Source organism: Pelodiscus sinensis, chromosome 9 (assembly GCF_052426305.1).
Source record: "Pelodiscus sinensis isolate ZL-2025 chromosome 9, ASM5242630v1, whole genome shotgun sequence".
Taxonomy (NCBI): Eukaryota; Metazoa; Chordata; order Testudines; family Trionychidae; genus Pelodiscus; species Pelodiscus sinensis.
Genome location: NC_143060.1, coordinates 3,145,989 through 3,167,923, shown reverse-complemented (window position 1 = coordinate 3,167,923; position 21,935 = coordinate 3,145,989). Strand labels below are relative to the sequence as shown.

The 21,935-nt window shown below is 63.4% G+C and overlaps 5 non-coding genes across 5 annotated transcripts; all 5 read right to left on the bottom strand.

Moving 5' to 3' along the window:
- Positions 1 to 691: 691 nt before the first annotated feature.
- Positions 692 to 855, bottom strand: LOC149523896 (U1 spliceosomal RNA). Its single transcript, XR_016350311.1, has one exon. It is a non-coding gene; the product is annotated as a U1 spliceosomal RNA (small nuclear RNA).
- Positions 856 to 4,887: 4,032 nt separating this feature from the next.
- LOC149523895 (U1 spliceosomal RNA) lies at positions 4,888 to 5,051 on the bottom strand. Its single transcript, XR_016350317.1, has one exon. It is a non-coding gene; the product is annotated as a U1 spliceosomal RNA (small nuclear RNA).
- Positions 5,052 to 9,247: 4,196 nt separating this feature from the next.
- On the bottom strand, positions 9,248 to 9,411 carry LOC149523894 (U1 spliceosomal RNA). The gene has a single exon (XR_016350310.1). It is a non-coding gene; the product is annotated as a U1 spliceosomal RNA (small nuclear RNA).
- A 4,109-nt stretch (positions 9,412 to 13,520) lies between these two features.
- Positions 13,521 to 13,684, bottom strand: LOC142830701 (U1 spliceosomal RNA). Its single transcript, XR_012906143.1, has one exon. It is a non-coding gene; the product is annotated as a U1 spliceosomal RNA (small nuclear RNA).
- A 4,039-nt stretch (positions 13,685 to 17,723) lies between these two features.
- On the bottom strand, positions 17,724 to 17,887 carry LOC149523893 (U1 spliceosomal RNA). The gene has a single exon (XR_016350309.1). It is a non-coding gene; the product is annotated as a U1 spliceosomal RNA (small nuclear RNA).
- Between the last annotated feature and the right edge of the window lie 4,048 nt (positions 17,888 to 21,935).

Here is a 21,935-nt window from a genome sequence, read left to right as displayed (position 1 = left end):
AGACGTAGCCGAAAAGTAATTCTTCTTCCGCTCTACAGGGTGAGGATTCGGCCTAGCTGGAGCATTGTGCCCTGTGGGCGGGAAGGGAGGCGGGCTCATACAAATGGGAGACAGGGAATGCAGAAAAATGCAAGAGAAACTGACTGTGCCGGGCGGGCGTAGAAAGCATGAGCCTCTGAGGGAAGATTGGAAGGGAGTCTGCCAGAGGGGAGCTGCTAAGAGCTTTCAGGGCCATAAAAGGCTGCTAGGCAGAGAAGGGAGAACTTCTGGTTCTTCTGAAGCTGGGGGAGAGGAGGGGGGCTCCAGGACGAGAAGCAAGGGGCTGGGGCTGGGGCTGGGGCTGGGGCTGCAGCTGTAGGTGCAGGTGCAGGTGCAGGTGCAGCGAGGGCCGGCCGGCCGTTAGGGGAAACTTCCTGTAAGGCGAGCGAGCGAGCGAGCGAGCGAGCAGGGTGGCTGAAGAGGGGCACCAATGGCCTAGGAAAGCGACGCGCTTCCCGGGAGATGACGGAAGCAGCAGAGAAAAGAGCCCACCCCGGGCCTGGCCACGCCGGAGCGCGGAGCAGGGGCCGAGCGGAGAAAAAGAAAGGCGGAAAGCTAGCGAAGTTCGCCGCAGAGCGAGCACACAAGCACCAACGTCCCCTCTCCGTTCGCCCGCCCGCCCGCCGCTCAGTCTACTTTTCACAGACAGCGCCAGGGGAAAGCGCGAACGCAGTCCCCCACTACCACAAATTATGCAGTCGAGTTTCCCGCATTTGGGGAAATCGCAGGGGTCAGCACACCCGCAGTGCAATGGATGAGCCTCACCCTGGGAAAACCACCTTCGTGATCATGGTATCTCCCCTGCCAGGTAAGTATGAGTTCCACCCGCACAACCACCGCCTGCCCCCCACCGCCCAAACCCTCTCACATCACGGGGGACGCCGCCTCGCGCACCCGCACCGCCGCGCCCCAAACGCTCCCCTACCGCCCGCACCCGCCCCCAAGCCGCCCCCGACACCCACAACCGAGCCCCGCTCGCCCAAGGCGGGCCCCGCTCGCCAGCCCGCTCCCGCTCCCACAAGCCTCCGCTCGCGCCCACATCTGCATACGTGCTCACGCCGCTCCGCCCCTCCGCCCGGGACACGCCCCCGCCCGCTCTCTCGCTCTCTCTCCCCTCTCCGGCCTGAGCCCCGCTTCGGCGGCGAGGAGCCCGGCGGCGCTGCTGCACCCCGACTCCCGACCCCGCCGGCGCTCTCCCCGGCTGCGGCCCGCACACCCGGCAGGGGCTGGCTCGGGCGGGGGCCGCCACTCGGGAGGCACCGGCTCCGTGCGGCTTCCGATCTCCCCCCCCCCCCCCCCATCCCCCGACACGCCGGCCCAGCCGGGCCCGTCGCCCTCCGGAGCCGGGCGCATCCGGAGCACACGGGGGGGCAAGAAGGAAGCGGGGGTGGGGTGGGGGGGGGGGAGAAGGCAGGAGCCCTCCGGGGAGGCACAGGAATCTTCCCCCCTCCCACTAGGAGAAGCATCCGCCCTTTCCGCTCCCCCTCCCGCACACGCGCACACGCCCCACACCTCCAGCCCTCCTGGCTAACCCCGGGCACGTCACCCCACCTCTTCCGGGCCTCCCTTCTCCCTTTGGCAAAATGGGGCTGCTGAGGCTTCCCTCCCTGGCAGCAGGGGCGGATGAGAGTTCTGCGGGGGGGCCTTTGGAGAAAACATAGAAAAAAGGGGTCATCCCACCCCTGTGCCCACTCCTCACGGGCTGTGTGTAGACTGGCCACGTTTTCCGGAAAAACAGCCGCTTTTCCGGAAAAACTTGCCAGCTGCCGTCTACACTGGCCGCTTGAATTTCCGCAAAAGCACTGACTTCCTACTGTAAGAAATCAGAGAGGTGCAACGCTGGGCCGCGCGGTTTTAAAGTCCCGGGCCGTGAGGTCACGCCGCGCATGCGCTCCCTCGGCCCCACGTGGGCCGTGCTGGCCGGCGCCGGGGAATTTCAAGGGCGGGGCTGCGGCGCCCCGTCACAGTCCTCCCTCCCCCCCCAATCTCCTTCTCCTCCTCCAGCAGCCGCCCGCCGGTCCTTCGGCGGACGGCCCACCGGGAAATTCCCGGTATCCCGCCGGGCCAGTCCGCCCCTGGCGCTGGCGCGGGGCCTATTGAAGCAGCCGCCCCGCTCGCCCTGCCCTATATCCGCCGCTGCCTGGCGGGGGCCTTGGGCGGAGAACCACGCTGAAGAGCAGGAAGAGGCTCCCAGGCCGAGGTGCAATTAGCGGAGCTTTGGGAAGCAACAGAGAAACACCATTCAGGTCGCCAGGTGTCAGGGAGGTGCGGCCCCCGCCCTCCCCCATCCGCATCCGCATCCGCATCCAGATGTGACTCTCGGCCCGCAGGTAGAACGGAAGGCCCGTTCCTTCAGAGGCGTTCAGCGTCGAACGGACTTGATGGCACGGGAAAGAGAAACGCAAAACGCGTAGCCGTGGGATCGGCTTACGTGGCAGGACTGCATTTCGCGGACCGTAGGCCGACCTTCCCGGTCCGGTTGGGCGCGTCTACGCCGCAGCCGCGGCTCGAAATAAGCTACGCCGTTTGAGCCGCGCCAACGGCGCTGCTTCTTTCGAAAGAGCTTATTTCGTCTGCACCGTGGAACGTGTTCGTCAGTGTTCTGGGGAAAGGGTGAGGCGGCAAACGCTGCGGACGGTGCAAAAAGGCCGCCTGATACTTTCGTCCGAAGCGGGCAGCGAAGAGCTACGAAGGGAACTCGCAACACTCCGAGGGGCGGGAGGGGACAGGGCGAGCTGGTTGTCGCAGGGTGCTTAAACACCCTGCAATCTGTTTCCCGGCAGCCACGGAGTTGGGGCCTAGGCCGGAGGATGTTGCGAAGGCCGAGATACCGAGGCAGTGCGATGAAATGCATCTTCCCCCTCTTCCCCCCCACCCCCCTCCGTACTCAAGGAGCTGACTGGGGTGACACCTGAGACATGGAGGATTATTTCAGAAAACTCGCGGCAGGCGGAAGAGATTCCCGAAGAGGGGGAAGGGACAACCTATCGAAAGGGTATATCTGCTGTCTTCAGGAAAGCTGTGGGTACCGTCTCGCGTGACTTGCGCACGAACGCGCTCGCTAGCCAAACGCAAGCCGGGCTGTCTTCGGGAAAGCTGTGGGTACCGTCTCGCGTGACTTGCGCACGAACGCGCTCGCTAGCCAAACGCAAGCCGGACGGACCTACCGTCAGGGGGCTGCTAAAGGGTCAGGGATACCGTTCCCGGGGAATAGTTATCGCCGTAGTGCCCAGCCTCGCCGGAAGGGCGTAACGAGCGGGGGTCCGGCAGGGATGCCTTGCGGGCCCGGTTCCCTTCCTCGGCCATTCGGATGGGCGGCGTAGAGAGTACGCTTATCAAGACTGCGGAGGACCCCGAGCTGGGAGGGGGTTGCAGGTGCCGTGGAGGACGGGATCCTCGCAATTCGAAATGATCTGGACAAAGCGGAGAAATGGTTTGGAGAGACTAGGATGAAGTTCAATGAGGCCGAATGCAAAGTACTCCGCTTACGAACGATCGATCCGTTGCTTGCGCCGGCGTGCACGGTGGCAGAGAGGGAGGGGGGGGGAGAGAGAGAGAGAAAATGGGAAACGGCTGTCTAGGAAGGAACACCGCGGACAAGAATCGGCGCAGCAGGGGAGAGGGCCAGGGAGAGGCTGGCTGTCACAGAGGACCGCGAGGTAAACGGGAGTCGGGAGAGTAAGACGGTTGCCGGAGCAGCGAACGTCGTTCTGGGGCGGGCTAGCGGCGGCAGCAGCGTCGTGCGCAAGACAGGAAGGCTGCGTCTACACTGGCCACTTATTCCGGAAAATCAGCCGCTTTTCCGGAATAACTTGCCAGCTGTCTACACTGGCCCCTTGAATTTCCGGAAAAGCGCTGACGATCTACTGTAAAATCGTCAGTGCTTTTCCGGAAAAACTATGCTGCTCCCGTTCGGGCAAAAGTCCTTTTCCGGAAAACTGTTCCGGAAAAGGGCCAGTGTTGACAGCACAGATTTCTTTTCCGCAAAAAAGCCCCGATCGCGAAAATGACCATCGGGGCTTTTTGGCGGAAAAGCGCGTCTACATTGGCACGGACGCTTTTCCGGAAAAGCATCCTGCCAATGTAGACGCGCTTTTCCCGGAAATAATTATAACGGAAAACTGTTCCGTTTTAAGCATTTCCGGAAAATCATGCCCGTGTAGACGTAGCCGAAAAGTAATTCTTCTTCCGCTCTACAGGGTGAGGATTCGGCCTAGCTGGAGCATTGTGCCCTGTGGGCGGGAAGGGAGGCGGGCTCATACAAATGGGAGACAGGGAATGCAGAAAAATGCAAGAGAAACTGACTGTGCCGGGCGGGCGTAGAAAGCATGAGCCTCTGAGGGAAGATTGGAAGGGAGTCTGCCAGAGGGGAGCTGCTAAGAACTTTCAGGGCCATAAAAGGCTGCTAGGCAGAGAAGGGAGAACTTCTGGTTCTTCTGAAGCTGGGGGAGAGGAGGGGGGCTCCAGGACGAGAAGCAAGGGGCTGGGGCTGGGGCTGGGGCTGGGGCTGCAGCTGTAGGTGCAGGTGCAGGTGCAGGTGCAGCGAGGGCCGGCCGGCCGTTAGGGGAAACTTCCTGTAAGGCGAGCGAGCGAGCGAGCGAGCAGGGTGGCTGAAGAGGGGCACCAATGGCCTAGGAAAGCGACGCGCTTCCCGGGAGATGACGGAAGCAGCAGAGAAAAGAGCCCACCCCGGGCCTGGCCACGCCGGAGCGCGGAGCAGGGGCCGAGCGGAGAAAAAGAAAGGCGGAAAGCTAGCGAAGTTCGCCGCAGAGCGAGCACACAAGCACCAACGTCCCCTCTCCGTTCGCCCGCCCGCCCGCCGCTCAGTCTACTTTTCACAGACAGCGCCAGGGGAAAACGCGAACGCAGTCCCCCACTACCACAAATTATGCAGTCGAGTTTCCCGCATTTGGGGAAATCGCAGGGGTCAGCACACCCGCAGTGCAATGGATGAGCCTCACCCTGGGAAAACCACCTTCGTGATCATGGTATCTCCCCTGCCAGGTAAGTATGAGTTCCACCCGCACAACCACCGCCTGCCCCCCACCGCCCAAACCCTCTCACATCACGGGGGACGCCGCCTCGCGCACCCGCACCGCCGCGCCCCAAACGCTCCCCTACCGCCCGCACCCGCCCCCAAGCCGCCCCCGACACCCACAACCGAGCCCCGCTCGCCCAAGGCGGGCCCCGCTCGCCAGCCCGCTCCCGCTCCCACAAGCCTCCGCTCGCGCCCGCATCTGCATACGTGCTCACGCCGCTCCGCCCCTCCGCCCGGGACACGCCCCCGCCCGCTCTCTCGCTCTCTCTCCCCTCTCCGGCCTGAGCCCCGCTTCGGCGGCGAGGAGCCCGGCGGCGCTGCTGCACCCCGACTCCCGACCCCGCCGGCGCTCTCCCCGGCTGCGGCCCGCACACCCGGCAGGGGCTGGCTCGGGCGGGGGCCGCCACTCGGGAGGCACCGGCTCCGTGCGGCTTCCGATCTCCCCCCCCCCCCCCCATCCCCCGACACGCCGGCCCAGCCGGGCCCGTCGCCCTCCGGAGCCGGGCGCATCCGGAGCACACGGGGGGGCAAGAAGGAAGCGGGGGTGGGGTGGGGGGGGGGGGAGAAGGCAGGAGCCCTCCGGGGAGGCACAGGAATCTTCCCCCCTCCCACTAGGAGAAGCATCCGCCCTTTCCGCTCCCCCTCCCGCACACGCGCACACGCCCCACACCTCCAGCCCTCCTGGCTAACCCCGGGCACGTCACCCCACCTCTTCCGGGCCTCCCTTCTCCCTTTGGCAAAATGGGGCTGCTGAGGCTTCCCTCCCTGGCAGCAGGGGCGGATGAGAGTTCTGCGGGGGGGCCTTTGGAGAAAACATAGAAAAAAGGGGTCATCCCACCCCTGTGCCCACTCCTCACGGGCTGTGTGTAGACTGGCCACGTTTTCCGGAAAAACAGCCGCTTTTCCGGAAAAACTTGCCAGCTGCCGTCTACACTGGCCGCTTGAATTTCCGCAAAAGCACTGACTTCCTACTGTAAGAAATCAGAGAGGTGCAACGCTGGGCCGCGCGGTTTTAAAGTCCCGGGCCGTGAGGTCACGCCGCGCATGCGCTCCCTCGGCCCCACGTGGGCCGTGCTGGCCGGCGCCGGGGAATTTCAAGGGCGGGGCTGCGGCGCCCCGTCACAGTCCTCCCTCCCCCCCCAATCTCCTTCTCCTCCTCCAGCAGCCGCCCGCCGGTCCTTCGGCGGACGGCCCACCGGGAAATTCCCGGTATCCCGCCGGGCCAGTCCGCCCCTGGCGCTGGCGCGGGGCCTATTGAAGCAGCCGCCCCGCTCGCCCTGCCCTATATCCGCCGCTGCCTGGCGGGGGCCTTGGGCGGAGAACCACGCTGAAGAGCAGGAAGAGGCTCCCAGGCCGAGGTGCAATTAGCGGAGCTTTGGGAAGCAACAGAGAAACACCATTCAGGTCGCCAGGTGTCAGGGAGGTGCGGCCCCCGCCCTCCCCCATCCGCATCCGCATCCGCATCCAGATGTGACTCTCGGCCCGCAGGTAGAACGGAAGGCCCGTTCCTTCAGAGGCGTTCAGCGTCGAACGGACTTGATGGCACGGGAAAGAGAAACGCAAAACGCGTAGCCGTGGGATCGGCTTACGCGGCAGGACTGCATTTCGCGGACCGTAGGCCGACCTTCCCGGTCCGGTTGGGCGCGTCTACGCCGCAGCCGCGGCTCGAAATAAGCTACGCCGTTTGAGCCGCGCCAACGGCGCTGCTTCTTTCGAAAGAGCTTATTTCGTCTGCACCGTGGAACGTGTTCGTCAGTGTTCTGGGGAAAGGGTGAGGCGGCAAACGCTGCGGACGGTGCAAAAAGGCCGCCTGATACTTTCGTCCGAAGCGGGCAGCGAAGAGCTACGAAGGGAACTCGCAACACTCCGAGGGGCGGGAGGGGACAGGGCGAGCTGGTTGTCGCAGGGTGCTTAAACACCCTGCAATCTGTTTCCCGGCAGCCACGGAGTTGGGGCCTAGGCCGGAGGATGTTGCGAAGGCCGAGATACCGAGGCAGTGCGATGAAATGCATCTTCCCCCTCTTCCCCCCCACCCCCCTCCGTACTCAAGGAGCTGACTGGGGTGACACCTGAGACATGGAGGATTATTTCAGAAAACTCGCGGCAGGCGGAAGAGATTCCCGAAGAGGGGGAAGGGACAACCTATCGAAAGGGTATATCTGCTGTCTTCAGGAAAGCTGTGGGTACCGTCTCGCGTGACTTGCGCACGAACGCGCTCGCTAGCCAAACGCAAGCCGGGCTGTCTTCGGGAAAGCTGTGGGTACCGTCTCGCGTGACTTGCGCACGAACGCGCTCGCTAGCCAAACGCAAGCCGGGCTGTCTTCGGGAAAGCTGTGGGTACCGTCTCGCGTGACTTGCGCACGAACGCGCTCGCTAGCCAAACGCAAGCCGGGCTGTCTTTGGGAAAGCTGTGGGTACCGTCTCGCGTGACTTGCGCACGAACGCGCTCGCTAGCCAAACGCAAGCCGGACGGACCTACCGTCAGGGGGCTGCTAAAGGGTCAGGGATACCGTTCCCGGGGAATAGTTATCGCCGTAGTGCCCAGCCTCGCCGGAAGGGCGTAACGAGCGGGGGTCCGGCAGGGATGCCTTGCGGGCCCGGTTCCCTTCCTCGGCCATTCGGATGGGCGGCGTAGAGAGTACGCTTATCAAGACTGCGGAGGACCCCGAGCTGGGAGGGGGTTGCAGGTGCCGTGGAGGACGGGATCCTCGCAATTCGAAATGATCTGGACAAAGCGGAGAAATGGTTTGGAGAGACTAGGATGAAGTTCAATGAGGCCGAATGCAAAGTACTCCGCTTACGAACGATCGATCCGTTGCTTGCGCCGGCGTGCACGGTGGCAGAGAGGGAGGGCGGGGGAGAGAGAGAGAGAAAATGGGAAACGGCTGTCTAGGAAGGAACACCGCGGACAAGAATCGGCGCAGCAGGGGAGAGGGCCAGGGAGAGGCTGGCTGTCACAGAGGACCGCGAGGTAAACGGGAGTCGGGAGAGTAAGACGGTTGCCGGAGCAGCGAACGTCGTTCTGGGGCGGGCTAGCGGCGGCAGCAGCGTCGTGCGCAAGACAGGAAGGCTGCGTCTACACTGGCCACTTATTCCGGAAAATCAGCCGCTTTTCCGGAATAACTTGCCAGCTGTCTACACTGGCCCCTTGAATTTCCGGAAAAGCGCTGACGATCTACTGTAAAATCGTCAGTGCTTTTCCGGAAAAACTATGCTGCTCCCGTTCGGGCAAAAGTCCTTTTCCGGAAAACTGTTCCGGAAAAGGGCCAGTGTTGACAGCACAGATTTCTTTTCCGCAAAAAAGCCCCGATCGCGAAAATGACCATCGGGGCTTTTTGGCGGAAAAGCGCGTCTACATTGGCACGGACGCTTTTCCGGAAAAGCATCCTGCCAATGTAGACGCGCTTTTCCCGGAAATAATTATAACGGAAAACTGTTCCGTTTTAAGCATTTCCGGAAAATCATGCCCGTGTAGACGTAGCCGAAAAGTAATTCTTCTTCCGCTCTACAGGGTGAGGATTCGGCCTAGCTGGAGCATTGTGCCCTGTGGGCGGGAAGGGAGGCGGGCTCATACAAATGGGAGACAGGGAATGCAGAAAAATGCAAGAGAAACTGACTGTGCCGGGCGGGCGTAGAAAGCATGAGCCTCTGAGGGAAGATTGGAAGGGAGTCTGCCAGAGGGGAGCTGCTAAGAGCTTTCAGGGCCATAAAAGGCTGCTAGGCAGAGAAGGGAGAACTTCTGGTTCTTCTGAAGCTGGGGGAGAGGAGGGGGGCTCCAGGACGAGAAGCAAGGGGCTGGGGCTGGGGCTGGGGCTGGGGCTGGGGCTGCAGCTGTAGGTGCAGGTGCAGGTGCAGGTGCAGCGAGGGCCGGCCGGCCGTTAGGGGAAACTTCCTGTAAGGCGAGCGAGCGAGCGAGCGAGCGAGCAGGGTGGCTGAAGAGGGGCACCAATGGCCTAGGAAAGCGACGCGCTTCCCGGGAGATGACGGAAGCAGCAGAGAAAAGAGCCCACCCCGGGCCTGGCCACGCCGGAGCGCGGAGCAGGGGCCGAGCGGAGAAAAAGAAAGGCGGAAAGCGAGCGAAGTTCGCCGCAGAGCGAGCACACAAGCACCAACGTCCCCTCTCCGTTCGCCCGCCCGCCCGCCGCTCAGTCTACTTTTCACAGACAGCGCCAGGGGAAAGCGCGAACGCAGTCCCCCACTACCACAAATTATGCAGTCGAGTTTCCCGCATTTGGGGAAATCGCAGGGGTCAGCACACCCGCAGTGCAATGGATGAGCCTCACCCTGGGAAAACCACCTTCGTGATCATGGTATCTCCCCTGCCAGGTAAGTATGAGTTCCACCCGCACAACCACCGCCTGCCCCCCACCGCCCAAACCCTCTCACATCACGGGGGACGCCGCCTCGCGCACCCGCACCGCCGCGCCCCAAACGCTCCCCTACCGCCCGCACCCGCCCCCAAGCCGCCCCCGACACCCACAACCGAGCCCCGCTCGCCCAAGGCGGGCCCCGCTCGCCAGCCCGCTCCCGCTCCCACAAGCCTCCGCTCGCGCCCGCATCTGCATACGTGCTCACGCCGCTCCGCCCCTCCGCCCGGGACACGCCCCCGCCCGCTCTCTCGCTCTCTCTCCCCTCTCCGGCCTGAGCCCCGCTTCGGCGGCGAGGAGCCCGGCGGCGCTGCTGCACCCCGACTCCCGACCCCGCCGGCGCTCTCCCCGGCTGCGGCCCGCACACCCGGCAGGGGCTGGCTCGGGCGGGGGCCGCCACTCGGGAGGCACCGGCTCCGTGCGGCTTCCGATCTCCCCCCCCCCCCCCCCATCCCCCGACACGCCGGCCCAGCCGGGCCCGTCGCCCTCCGGAGCCGGGCGCATCCGGAGCACACGGGGGGGCAAGAAGGAAGCGGGGGTGGGGTGGGGGGGGGGGAGAAGGCAGGAGCCCTCCGGGGAGGCACAGGAATCTTCCCCCCTCCCACTAGGAGAAGCATCCGCCCTTTCCGCTCCCCCTCCCGCACACGCGCACACGCCCCACACCTCCAGCCCTCCTGGCTAACCCCGGGCACGTCACCCCACCTCTTCCGGGCCTCCCTTCTCCCTTTGGCAAAATGGGGCTGCTGAGGCTTCCCTCCCTGGCAGCAGGGGCGGATGAGAGTTCTGCGGGGGGGCCTTTGGAGAAAACATAGAAAAAAGGGGTCATCCCACCCCTGTGCCCACTCCTCACGGGCTGTGTGTAGACTGGCCACGTTTTCCGGAAAAACAGCCGCTTTTCCGGAAAAACTTGCCAGCTGCCGTCTACACTGGCCGCTTGAATTTCCGCAAAAGCACTGACTTCCTACTGTAAGAAATCAGAGAGGTGCAACGCTGGGCCGCGCGGTTTTAAAGTCCCGGGCCGTGAGGTCACGCCGCGCATGCGCTCCCTCGGCCCCACGTGGGCCGTGCTGGCCGGCGCCGGGGAATTTCAAGGGCGGGGCTGCGGCGCCCCGTCACAGTCCTCCCTCCCCCCCCAATCTCCTTCTCCTCCTCCAGCAGCCGCCCGCCGGTCCTTCGGCGGACGGCCCACCGGGAAATTCCCGGTATCCCGCCGGGCCAGTCCGCCCCTGGCGCTGGCGCGGGGCCTATTGAAGCAGCCGCCCCGCTCGCCCTGCCCTATATCCGCCGCTGCCTGGCGGGGGCCTTGGGCGGAGAACCACGCTGAAGAGCAGGAAGAGGCTCCCAGGCCGAGGTGCAATTAGCGGAGCTTTGGGAAGCAACAGAGAAACACCATTCAGGTCGCCAGGTGTCAGGGAGGTGCGGCCCCCGCCCTCCCCCATCCGCATCCGCATCCGCATCCGCATCCAGATGTGACTCTCGGCCCGCAGGTAGAACGGAAGGCCCGTTCCTTCAGAGGCGTTCAGCGTCGAACGGACTTGATGGCACGGGAAAGAGAAACGCAAAACGCGTAGCCGTGGGATCGGCTTACGCGGCAGGACTGCATTTCGCGGACCGTAGGCCGACCTTCCCGGTCCGGTTGGGCGCGTCTACGCCGCAGCCGCGGCTCGAAATAAGCTACGCCGTTTGAGCCGCGCCAACGGCGCTGCTTCTTTCGAAAGAGCTTATTTCGTCTGCACCGTGGAACGTGTTCGTCAGTGTTCTGGGGAAAGGGTGAGGCGGCAAACGCTGCGGACGGTGCAAAAAGGCCGCCTGATACTTTCGTCCGAAGCGGGCAGCGAAGAGCTACGAAGGGAACTCGCAACACTCCGAGGGGCGGGAGGGGACAGGGCGAGCTGGTTGTCGCAGGGTGCTTAAACACCCTGCAATCTGTTTCCCGGCAGCCACGGAGTTGGGGCCTAGGCCGGAGGATGTTGCGAAGGCCGAGATACCGAGGCAGTGCGATGAAATGCATCTTCCCCCTCTTCCCCCCCACCCCCCTCCGTACTCAAGGAGCTGACTGGGGTGACACCTGAGACATGGAGGATTATTTCAGAAAACTCGCGGCAGGCGGAAGAGATTCCCGAAGAGGGGGAAGGGACAACCTATCGAAAGGGTATATCTGCTGTCTTCAGGAAAGCTGTGGGTACCGTCTCGCGTGACTTGCGCACGAACGCGCTCGCTAGCCAAACGCAAGCCGGGCTGTCTTCGGGAAAGCTGTGGGTACCGTCTCGCGTGACTTGCGCACGAACGCGCTCGCTAGCCAAACGCAAGCCGGGCTGTCTTCGGGAAAGCTGTGGGTACCGTCTCGCGTGACTTGCGCACGAACGCGCTCGCTAGCCAAACGCAAGCCGGACGGACCTACCGTCAGGGGGCTGCTAAAGGGTCAGGGATACCGTTCCCGGGGAATAGTTATCGCCGTAGTGCCCAGCCTCGCCGGAAGGGCGTAACGAGCGGGGGTCCGGCAGGGATGCCTTGCGGGCCCGGTTCCCTTCCTCGGCCATTCGGATGGGCGGCGTAGAGAGTACGCTTATCAAGACTGCGGAGGACCCCGAGCTGGGAGGGGGTTGCAGGTGCCGTGGAGGACGGGATCCTCGCAATTCGAAATGATCTGGACAAAGCGGAGAAATGGTTTGGAGAGACTAGGATGAAGTTCAATGAGGCCGAATGCAAAGTACTCCGCTTACGAACGATCGATCCGTTGCTTGCGCCGGCGTGCACGGTGGCAGAGAGGGAGGGGGGGGGAGAGAGAGAGAGAAAATGGGAAACGGCTGTCTAGGAAGGAACACCGCGGACAAGAATCGGCGCAGCAGGGGAGAGGGCCAGGGAGAGGCTGGCTGTCACAGAGGACCGCGAGGTAAACGGGAGTCGGGAGAGTAAGACGGTTGCCGGAGCAGCGAACGTCGTTCTGGGGCGGGCTAGCGGCGGCAGCAGCGTCGTGCGCAAGACAGGAAGGCTGCGTCTACACTGGCCACTTATTCCGGAAAATCAGCCGCTTTTCCGGAATAACTTGCCAGCTGTCTACACTGGCCCCTTGAATTTCCGGAAAAGCGCTGACGATCTACTGTAAAATCGTCAGTGCTTTTCCGGAAAAACTATGCTGCTCCCGTTCGGGCAAAAGTCCTTTTCCGGAAAACTGTTCCGGAAAAGGGCCAGTGTTGACAGCACAGATTTCTTTTCCGCAAAAAAGCCCCGATCGCGAAAATGACCATCGGGGCTTTTTGGCGGAAAAGCGCGTCTACATTGGCACGGACGCTTTTCCGGAAAAGCATCCTGCCAATGTAGACGCGCTTTTCCCGGAAATAATTATAACGGAAAACTGTTCCGTTTTAAGCATTTCCGGAAAATCATGCCCGTGTAGACGTAGCCGAAAAGTAATTCTTCTTCCGCTCTACAGGGTGAGGATTCGGCCTAGCTGGAGCATTGTGCCCTGTGGGCGGGAAGGGAGGCGGGCTCATACAAATGGGAGACAGGGAATGCAGAAAAATGCAAGAGAAACTGACTGTGCCGGGCGGGCGTAGAAAGCATGAGCCTCTGAGGGAAGATTGGAAGGGAGTCTGCCAGAGGGGAGCTGCTAAGAGCTTTCAGGGCCATAAAAGGCTGCTAGGCAGAGAAGGGAGAACTTCTGGTTCTTCTGAAGCTGGGGGAGAGGAGGGGGGCTCCAGGACGAGAAGCAAGGGGCTGGGGCTGGGGCTGGGGCTGGGGCTGCAGCTGTAGGTGCAGGTGCAGGTGCAGCGAGGGCCGGCCGGCCGTTAGGGGAAACTTCCTGTAAGGCGAGCGAGCGAGCGAGCGAGCAGGGTGGCTGAAGAGGGGCACCAATGGCCTAGGAAAGCGACGCGCTTCCCGGGAGATGACGGAAGCAGCAGAGAAAAGAGCCCACCCCGGGCCTGGCCACGCCGGAGCGCGGAGCAGGGGCCGAGCGGAGAAAAAGAAAGGCGGAAAGCTAGCGAAGTTCGCCGCAGAGCGAGCACACAAGCACCAACGTCCCCTCTCCGTTCGCCCGCCCGCCCGCCGCTCAGTCTACTTTTCACAGACAGCGCCAGGGGAAAGCGCGAACGCAGTCCCCCACTACCACAAATTATGCAGTCGAGTTTCCCGCATTTGGGGAAATCGCAGGGGTCAGCACACCCGCAGTGCAATGGATGAGCCTCACCCTGGGAAAACCACCTTCGTGATCATGGTATCTCCCCTGCCAGGTAAGTATGAGTTCCACCCGCACAACCACCGCCTGCCCCCCACCGCCCAAACCCTCTCACATCACGGGGGACGCCGCCTCGCGCACCCGCACCGCCGCGCCCCAAACGCTCCCCTACCGCCCGCACCCGCCCCCAAGCCGCCCCCGACACCCACAACCGAGCCCCGCTCGCCCAAGGCGGGCCCCGCTCGCCAGCCCGCTCCCGCTCCCACAAGCCTCCGCTCGCGCCCGCATCTGCATACGTGCTCACGCCGCTCCGCCCCTCCGCCCGGGACACGCCCCCGCCCGCTCTCTCGCTCTCTCTCCCCTCTCCGGCCTGAGCCCCGCTTCGGCGGCGAGGAGCCCGGCGGCGCTGCTGCACCCCGACTCCCGACTCCCGACCCCGCCGGCGCTCTCCCCGGCTGCGGCCCGCACACCCGGCAGGGGCTGGCTCGGGCGGGGGCCGCCACTCGGGAGGCACCGGCTCCGTGCGGCTTCCGCTCTGCCCCCCCCCCCCCCCATCCCCCGACACGCCGGCCCAGCCGGGCCCGTCGCCCTCCGGAGCCGGGCGCATCCGGAGCACACGGGGGGGCAAGAAGGAAGCGGGGGTGGGGTGGGGTGGGGGGGGGGGGAGAAGGCAGGAGCCCTCCGGGGAGGCACAGGAATCTTCCCCCCTCCCACTAGGAGAAGCATCCGCCCTTTCCGCTCCCCCTCCCGCACACGCGCACACGCCCCACACCTCCAGCCCTCCTGGCTAACCCCGGGCACGTCACCCCACCTCTTCCGGGCCTCCCTTCTCCCTTTGGCAAAATGGGGCTGCTGAGGCTTCCCTCCCTGGCAGCAGGGGCGGATGAGAGTTCTGCGGGGGGGCCTTTGGAGAAAACATAGAAAAAAGGGGTCATCCCACCCCTGTGCCCACTCCTCACGGGCTGTGTGTAGACTGGCCACGTTTTCCGGAAAAACAGCCGCTTTTCCGGAAAAACTTGCCAGCTGCCGTCTACACTGGCCGCTTGAATTTCCGCAAAAGCACTGACTTCCTACTGTAAGAAATCAGAGAGGTGCAACGCTGGGCCGCGCGGTTTTAAAGTCCCGGGCCGTGAGGTCACGCCGCGCATGCGCTCCCTCGGCCCCACGTGGGCCGTGCTGGCCGGCGCCGGGGAATTTCAAGGGCGGGGCTGCGGCGCCCCGTCACAGTCCTCCCTCCCCCCCCAATCTCCTTCTCCTCCTCCAGCAGCCGCCCGCCGGTCCTTCGGCGGACGGCCCACCGGGAAATTCCCGGTATCCCGCCGGGCCAGTCCGCCCCTGGCGCTGGCGCGGGGCCTATTGAAGCAGCCGCCCCGCTCGCCCTGCCCTATATCCGCCGCTGCCTGGCGGGGGCCTTGGGCGGAGAACCACGCTGAAGAGCAGGAAGAGGCTCCCAGGCCGAGGTGCAATTAGCGGAGCTTTGGGAAGCAACAGAGAAACACCATTCAGGTCGCCAGGTGTCAGGGAGGTGCGGCCCCCGCCCTCCTCCATCCGCATCCGCATCCGCATCCAGATGTGACTCTCGGCCCGCAGGTAGAACGGAAGGCCCGTTCCTTCAGAGGCGTTCAGCGTCGAACGGGCTTGATGGCACGGGAAAGAGAAACGCAAAACGCGTAGCCGTGGGATCGGCTTACGCGGCAGGACTGCATTTCGCGGACCGTAGGCCGACCTTCCCGGTCCGGTTGGGCGCGTCTACGCCGCAGCCGCGGCTCGAAATAAGCTACGCCGTTTGAGCCGCGCCAACGGCGCTGCTTCTTTCGAAAGAGCTTATTTCGTCTGCACCGTGGAACGTGTTCGTCAGTGTTCTGGGGAAAGGGTGAGGCGGCAAACGCTGCGGACGGTGCAAAAAGGCCGCCTGATACTTTCGTCCGAAGCGGGCAGCGAAGAGCTACGAAGGGAACTCGCAACACTCCGAGGGGCGGGAGGGGACAGGGCGAGCTGGTTGTCGCAGGGTGCTTAAACACCCTGCAATCTGTTTCCCGGCAGCCACGGAGTTGGGGCCTAGGCCGGAGGATGTTGCGAAGGCCGAGATACCGAGGCAGTGCGATGAAATGCCTCTTCCCCCCCTTCCCCCCCACCCCCCTCCGTACTCAAGGAGCTGACTGGGGTGACACCTGAGACATGGAGGATTATTTCAGAAAACTCGCGGCAGGCGGAAGAGATTCCCGAAGAGGGGGAAGGGACAACCTATCGAAAGGGTATATCTGCTGTCTTCAGGAAAGCTGTGGGTACCGTCTCGCGTGACTTGCGCACGAACGCGCTCGCTAGCCAAACGCAAGCCGGGCTGTCTTCGGGAAAGCTGTGGGTACCGTCTCGCGTGACTTGCGCACGAACGCGCTCGCTAGCCAAACGCAAGCCGGACGGACCTACCGTCAGGGGGCTGCTAAAGGGTCAGGGATACCGTTCCCGGGGAATAGTTATCGCCGTAGTGCCCAGCCTCGCCGGAAGGGCGTAACGAGCGGGGGTCCGGCAGGGATGCCTTGCGGGCCCGGTTCCCTTCCTCGGCCATTCGGATGGGCGGCGTAGAGAGTACGCTTATCAAGACTGCGGAGGACCCCGAGCTGGGAGGGGGTTGCAGGTGCCGTGGAGGACGGGATCCTCGCAATTCGAAATGATCTGGACAAAGCGGAGAAATGGTTTGGAGAGACTAGGATGAAGTTCAATGAGGCCGAATGCAAAGTACTCCGCTTACGAACGATCGATCCGTTGCTTGCGCCGGCGTGCACGGTGGCAGAGAGGGAGGGGGGGGGAGAGAGAGAGAGAAAATGGGAAACGGCTGTCTAGGAAGGAACACCGCGGACAAGAATCGGCGCAGCAGGGGAGAGGGCCAGGGAGAGGCTGGCTGTCACAGAGGACCGCGAGGTAAACGGGAGTCGGGAGAGTAAGACGGTTGCCGGAGCAGCGAACGTCGTTCTGGGGCGGGCTAGCGGCGGCAGCAGCGTCGTGCGCAAGACAGGAAGGCTGCGTCTACACTGGCCACTTATTCCGGAAAATCAGCCGCTTTTCCGGAATAACTTGCCAGCTGTCTACACTGGCCCCTTGAATTTCCGGAAAAGCGCTGACGATCTACTGTAAAATCGTCAGTGCTTTTCCGGAAAAACTATGCTGCTCCCGTTCGGGCAAAAGTCCTTTTCCGGAAAACTGTTCCGGAAAAGGGCCAGTGTTGACAGCACAGATTTCTTTTCCGCAAAAAAGCCCCGATCGCGAAAATGACCATCGGGGCTTTTTGGCGGAAAAGCGCGTCTACATTGGCACGGACGCTTTTCCGGAAAAGCATCCTGCCAATGTAGACGCGCTTTTCCCGGAAATAATTATAACGGAAAACTGTTCCGTTTTAAGCATTTCCGGAAAATCATGCCCGTGTAGACGTAGCCGAAAAGTAATTCTTCTTCCGCTCTACAGGGTGAGGATTCGGCCTAGCTGGAGCATTGTGCCCTGTGGGCGGGAAGGGAGGCGGGCTCATACAAATGGGAGACAGGGAATGCAGAAAAATGCAAGAGAAACTGACTGTGCCGGGCGGGCGTAGAAAGCATGAGCCTCTGAGGGAAGATTGGAAGGGAGTCTGCCAGAGGGGAGCTGCTAAGAGCTTTCAGGGCCATAAAAGGCTGCTAGGCAGAGAAGGGAGAACTTCTGGTTCTTCTGAAGCTGGGGGAGAGGAGGGGGGCTCCAGGACGAGAAGCAAGGGGCTGGGGCTGGGGCTGGGGCTGCAGCTGTAGGTGCAGGTGCAGGTGCAGGTGCAGGTGCAGCGAGGGCCAGCCGGCCGTTAGGGGAAACTTCCTGTAAGGCGAGCGAGCGAGCGAGCGAGCAGGGTGGCTGAAGAGGGGCACCAATGGCCTAGGAAAGCGACGCGCTTCCCGGGAGATGACGGAAGAAGCAGAGAAAAGAGCCCACCCCGGGCCTGGCCACGCCGGAGCGCGGAGCAGGGTCCGAGAGCGGAGAAAAAGAAAGGCGGAAAGCGAGCGAAGTTCGCCGCAGAGCGAGGACACAAGCACCAACCTTCCCTCTCCGTTCGCCCGTCACTCACTCTATTCTTCACAGAGAGCGCCAGGGGAAAGCGCGAACGCAGTCCCCCACTACCACAAATTATGCAGTCGAGTTTCCCGCATTTGGGGAAATCGCAGGGGTCAGCACACCCGCAGTGCAATGGATGAGCCTCACCCTGGGAAAACCACCTTCGTGATCATGGTATCTCCCCTGCCAGGTAAGTATGAGTTCCACCCGCACAACCACCGCCTGCCCCCCACCGCCCAAACCCTCTCACATCACGGGGGACGCCGCCTCGCGCACCCGCACCGCCGCGCCCCAAACGCTCCCCTACCGCCCGCACCCGCCCCCAAGCCGCCCCCGACACCCACAACCGAGCCCCGCTCGCCCAAGGCGGGCCCCGCTCGCCAGCCCGCTCCCGCTCCCACAAGCCTCCGCTCGCGCCCGCATCTGCATACGTGCTCACGCCGCTCCGCCCCTCCGCCCGGGACACGCCCCCGCCCGCTCTCTCGCGCTCTCTCTCTCTCCCCTCTCCGGCCTGAGCCCCGCTTCGGCGGCGAGGAGCCCGGCGGCGCTGCTGCACCCCGACTCCCGACCCCGCCGGCGCTCTCCCCGGCTGCGGCCCGCACACCCGGCAGGGGCTGGCTCGGGCGGGGGCCGCCACTCGGGAGGCACCGGCTCCGTGCGGCTTCCGCTCTCCCCCCCCCACCCCATCCCCCGACACGCCGGCCCAGCCGGGCCCGTCGCCCTCCGGAGCCGGGCGCATCCGGAGCACACGGGGGGGCAAGAAGGAAGCGGGGGTGGGGTGGGGTGGGGGGGGGGGAGAAGGCAGGAGCCCTCCGGGGAGGCACAGGAATCTTCCCCCCTCCCACTAGGAGAAGCATCCGCCCTTTCCGCTCCCCCTCCCGCACACGCGCACACGCCCCACACCTCCAGCCCTCCTGGCTAACCCCGGGCACGTCACCCCACCTCTTCCGGGCCTCCCTTCTCCCTTTGGCAAAATGGGGCTGCTGAGGCTTCCCTCCCTGGCAGCAGGGGCGGATGAGAGTTCTGCGGGGGGGCCTTTGGAGAAAACATAGAAAAAAGGGGTCATCCCACCCCTGTGCCCACTCCTCACGGGCTGTGTGTAGACTGGCCACGTTTTCCGGAAAAACAGCCGCTTTTCCGGAAAAACTTGCCAGCTGCCGTCTACACTGGCCGCTTGAATTTCCGCAAAAGCACTGACTTCCTACTGTAAGAAATCAGAGAGGTGCAACGCTGGGCCGCGCGGTTTTAAAGTCCCGGGCCGTGAGGTCACGCCGCGCATGCGCTCCCTCGGCCCCACGTGGGCCGTGCTGGCCGGCGCCGGGGAATTTCAAGGGCGGGGCTGCGGCGCCCCGTCACAGTCCTCCCTCCCCCCCCAATCTCCTTCTCCTCCTCCAGCAGCCGCCCGCCGGTCCTTCGGCGGACGGCCCACCGGGAAATTCCCGGTATCCCGCCGGGCCAGTCCGCCCCTGGCGCTGGCGCGGGGCCTATTGAAGCAGCCGCCCCGCTCGCCCTGCCCTATATCCGCCGCTGCCTGGCGGGGGCCTTGGGCGGAGAACCACGCTGAAGAGCAGGAAGAGGCTCCCAGGCCGAGGTGCAATTAGCGGAGCTTTGGGAAGCAACAGAGAAACACCATTCAGGTCGCCAGGTGTCAGGGAGGTGCGGCCCCCGCCCTCCCCCATCCGCATCCGCATCCAGATGTGACTCTCGGCCCGCAGGTAGAACGGAAGGCCCGTTCCTTCAGAGGCGTTCAGCGTCGAACGGACTTGATGGCACGGGAAAGAGAAACGCAAAACGCGTAGCCGTGGGATCGGCTTACGTGGCAGGACTGCATTTCGCGGACCGTAGGCCGACCTTCCCGGTCCGGTTGGGCGCGTCTACGCCGCAGCCGCGGCTCGAAATAAGCTACGCCGTTTGAGCCGCGCCAACGGCGCTGCTTCTTTCGAAAGAGCTTATTTCGTCTGCACCGTGGAACGTGTTCGTCAGTGTTCTGGGGAAAGGGTGAGGCGGCAAACGCTGCGGACGGTGCAAAAAGGCCGCCTGATACTTTCGTCCGAAGCGGGCAGCGAAGAGCTACGAAGGGAACTTGCAACACTCCGAGGGGCGGGAGGGGACAGGGCGAGCTGGTTGTCGCAGGGTGCTTAAACACCCTGCAATCTGTTTCCCGGCAGCCACGGAGTTGGGGCCTAGGCCGGAGGATGTTGCGAAGGCCGAGATACCGAGGCAGTGCGATGAAATGCCTCTTCCCCCCCTTCCCCCCCACCCCCCTCCGTACTCAAGGAGCTGACTGGGGTGACACCTGAGACATGGAGGATTATTTCAGAAAACTCGCGGCAGGCGGAAGAGATTCCCGAAGAGGGGGAAGGGACAACCTATCGAAAGGGTATATCTGCTGTCTTCAGGAAAGCTGTGGGTACCGTCTCGCGTGACTTGCGCACGAACGCGCTCGCTAGCCAAACGCAAGCCGGGCTGTCTTCGGGAAAGCTGTGGGTACCGTCTCGCGTGACTTGCGCACGAACGCGCTCGCTAGCCAAACGCAAGCCGGACGGACCTACCGTCAGGGGGCTGCTAAAGGGTCAGGGATACCGTTCCCGGGGAATAGTTATCGCCGTAGTGCCCAGCCTCGCCGGAAGGGCGTAACGAGCGGGGGTCCGGCAGGGATGCCTTGCGGGCCCGGTTCCCTTCCTCGGCCATTCGGATGGGCGGCGTAGAGAGTACGCTTATCAAGACTGCGGAGGACCCCGAGCTGGGAGGGGGTTGCAGGTGCCGTGGAGGACGGGATCCTCGCAATTCGAAATGATCTGGACAAAGCGGAGAAATGGTTTGGAGAGACTAGGATGAAGTTCAATGAGGCCGAATGCAAAGTACTCCGCTTACGAACGATCGATCCGTTGCTTGCGCCGGCGTGCACGGTGGCAGAGAGGGAGGGGGGGGGAGAGAGAGAGAGAAAATGGGAAACGGCTGTCTAGGAAGGAACACCGCGGACAAGAATCGGCGCAGCAGGGGAGAGGGCCAGGGAGAGGCTGGCTGTCACAGAGGACCGCGAGGTAAACGGGAGTCGGGAGAGTAAGACGGTTGCCGGAGCAGCGAACGTCGTTCTGGGGCGGGCTAGCGGCGGCAGCAGCGTCGTGCGCAAGACAGGAAGGCTGCGTCTACACTGGCCACTTATTCCGGAAAATCAGCCGCTTTTCCGGAATAACTTGCCAGCTGTCTACACTGGCCCCTTGAATTTCCGGAAAAGCGCTGACGATCTACTGTAAAATCGTCAGTGCTTTTCCGGAAAAACTATGCTGCTCCCGTTCGGGCAAAAGTCCTTTTCCGGAAAACTGTTCCGGAAAAGGGCCAGTGTTGACAGCACAGATTTCTTTTCCGCAAAAAAGCCCCGATCGCGAAAATGACCATCGGGGCTTTTTGGCGGAAAAGCGCGTCTACATTGGCACGGACGCTTTTCCGGAAAAGCATCCTGCCAATGTAGACGCGCTTTTCCCGGAAATAATTATAACGGAAAACTGTTCCGTTTTAAGCATTTCCGGAAAATCATGCCCGTGTAGACGTAGCCGAAAAGTAATTCTTCTTCCGCTCTACAGGGTGAGGATTCGGCCTAGCTGGAGCATTGTGCCCTGTGGGCGGGAAGGGAGGCGGGCTCATACAAATGGGAGACAGGGAATGCAGAAAAATGCAAGAGAAACTGACTGTGCCGGGCGGGCGTAGAAAGCATGAGCCTCTGAGGGAAGATTGGAAGGGAGTCTGCCAGAGGGGAGCTGCTAAGAGCTTTCAGGGCCATAAAAGGCTGCTAGGCAGAGAAGGGAGAACTTCTGGTTCTTCTGAAGCTGGGGGAGAGGAGGGGGGCTCCAGGACGAGAAGCAAGGGGCTGGGGCTGGGGCTGGGGCTGGGGCTGGGGCTGGGGCTGCAGCTGTAGGTGCAGGTGCAGGTGCAGGTGCAGGTGCAGCGAGGGCCGGCCGGCCGTTAGGGGAAACTTCCTGTAAGGCGAGCGAGCGAGCGAGCGAGCAGGGTGGCTGAAGAGGGGCACCAATGGCCTAGGAAAGCGACGCGCTTCCCGGGAGATGACGGAAGAAGCAGAGAAAAGAGCCCACCCCGGGCCTGGCCACGCCGGAGCGCGGAGCAGGCTCCGAGAGCGGAGAAAAAAGAAAGGCGGAAAGCGAGCGAAGTTCGCCGCAGAGCGAGGACACAAGCACCAACCTTCCCTCTCCGTTCGCCCGTCACTCGGTCTATTCTTCACAGAGAGCGC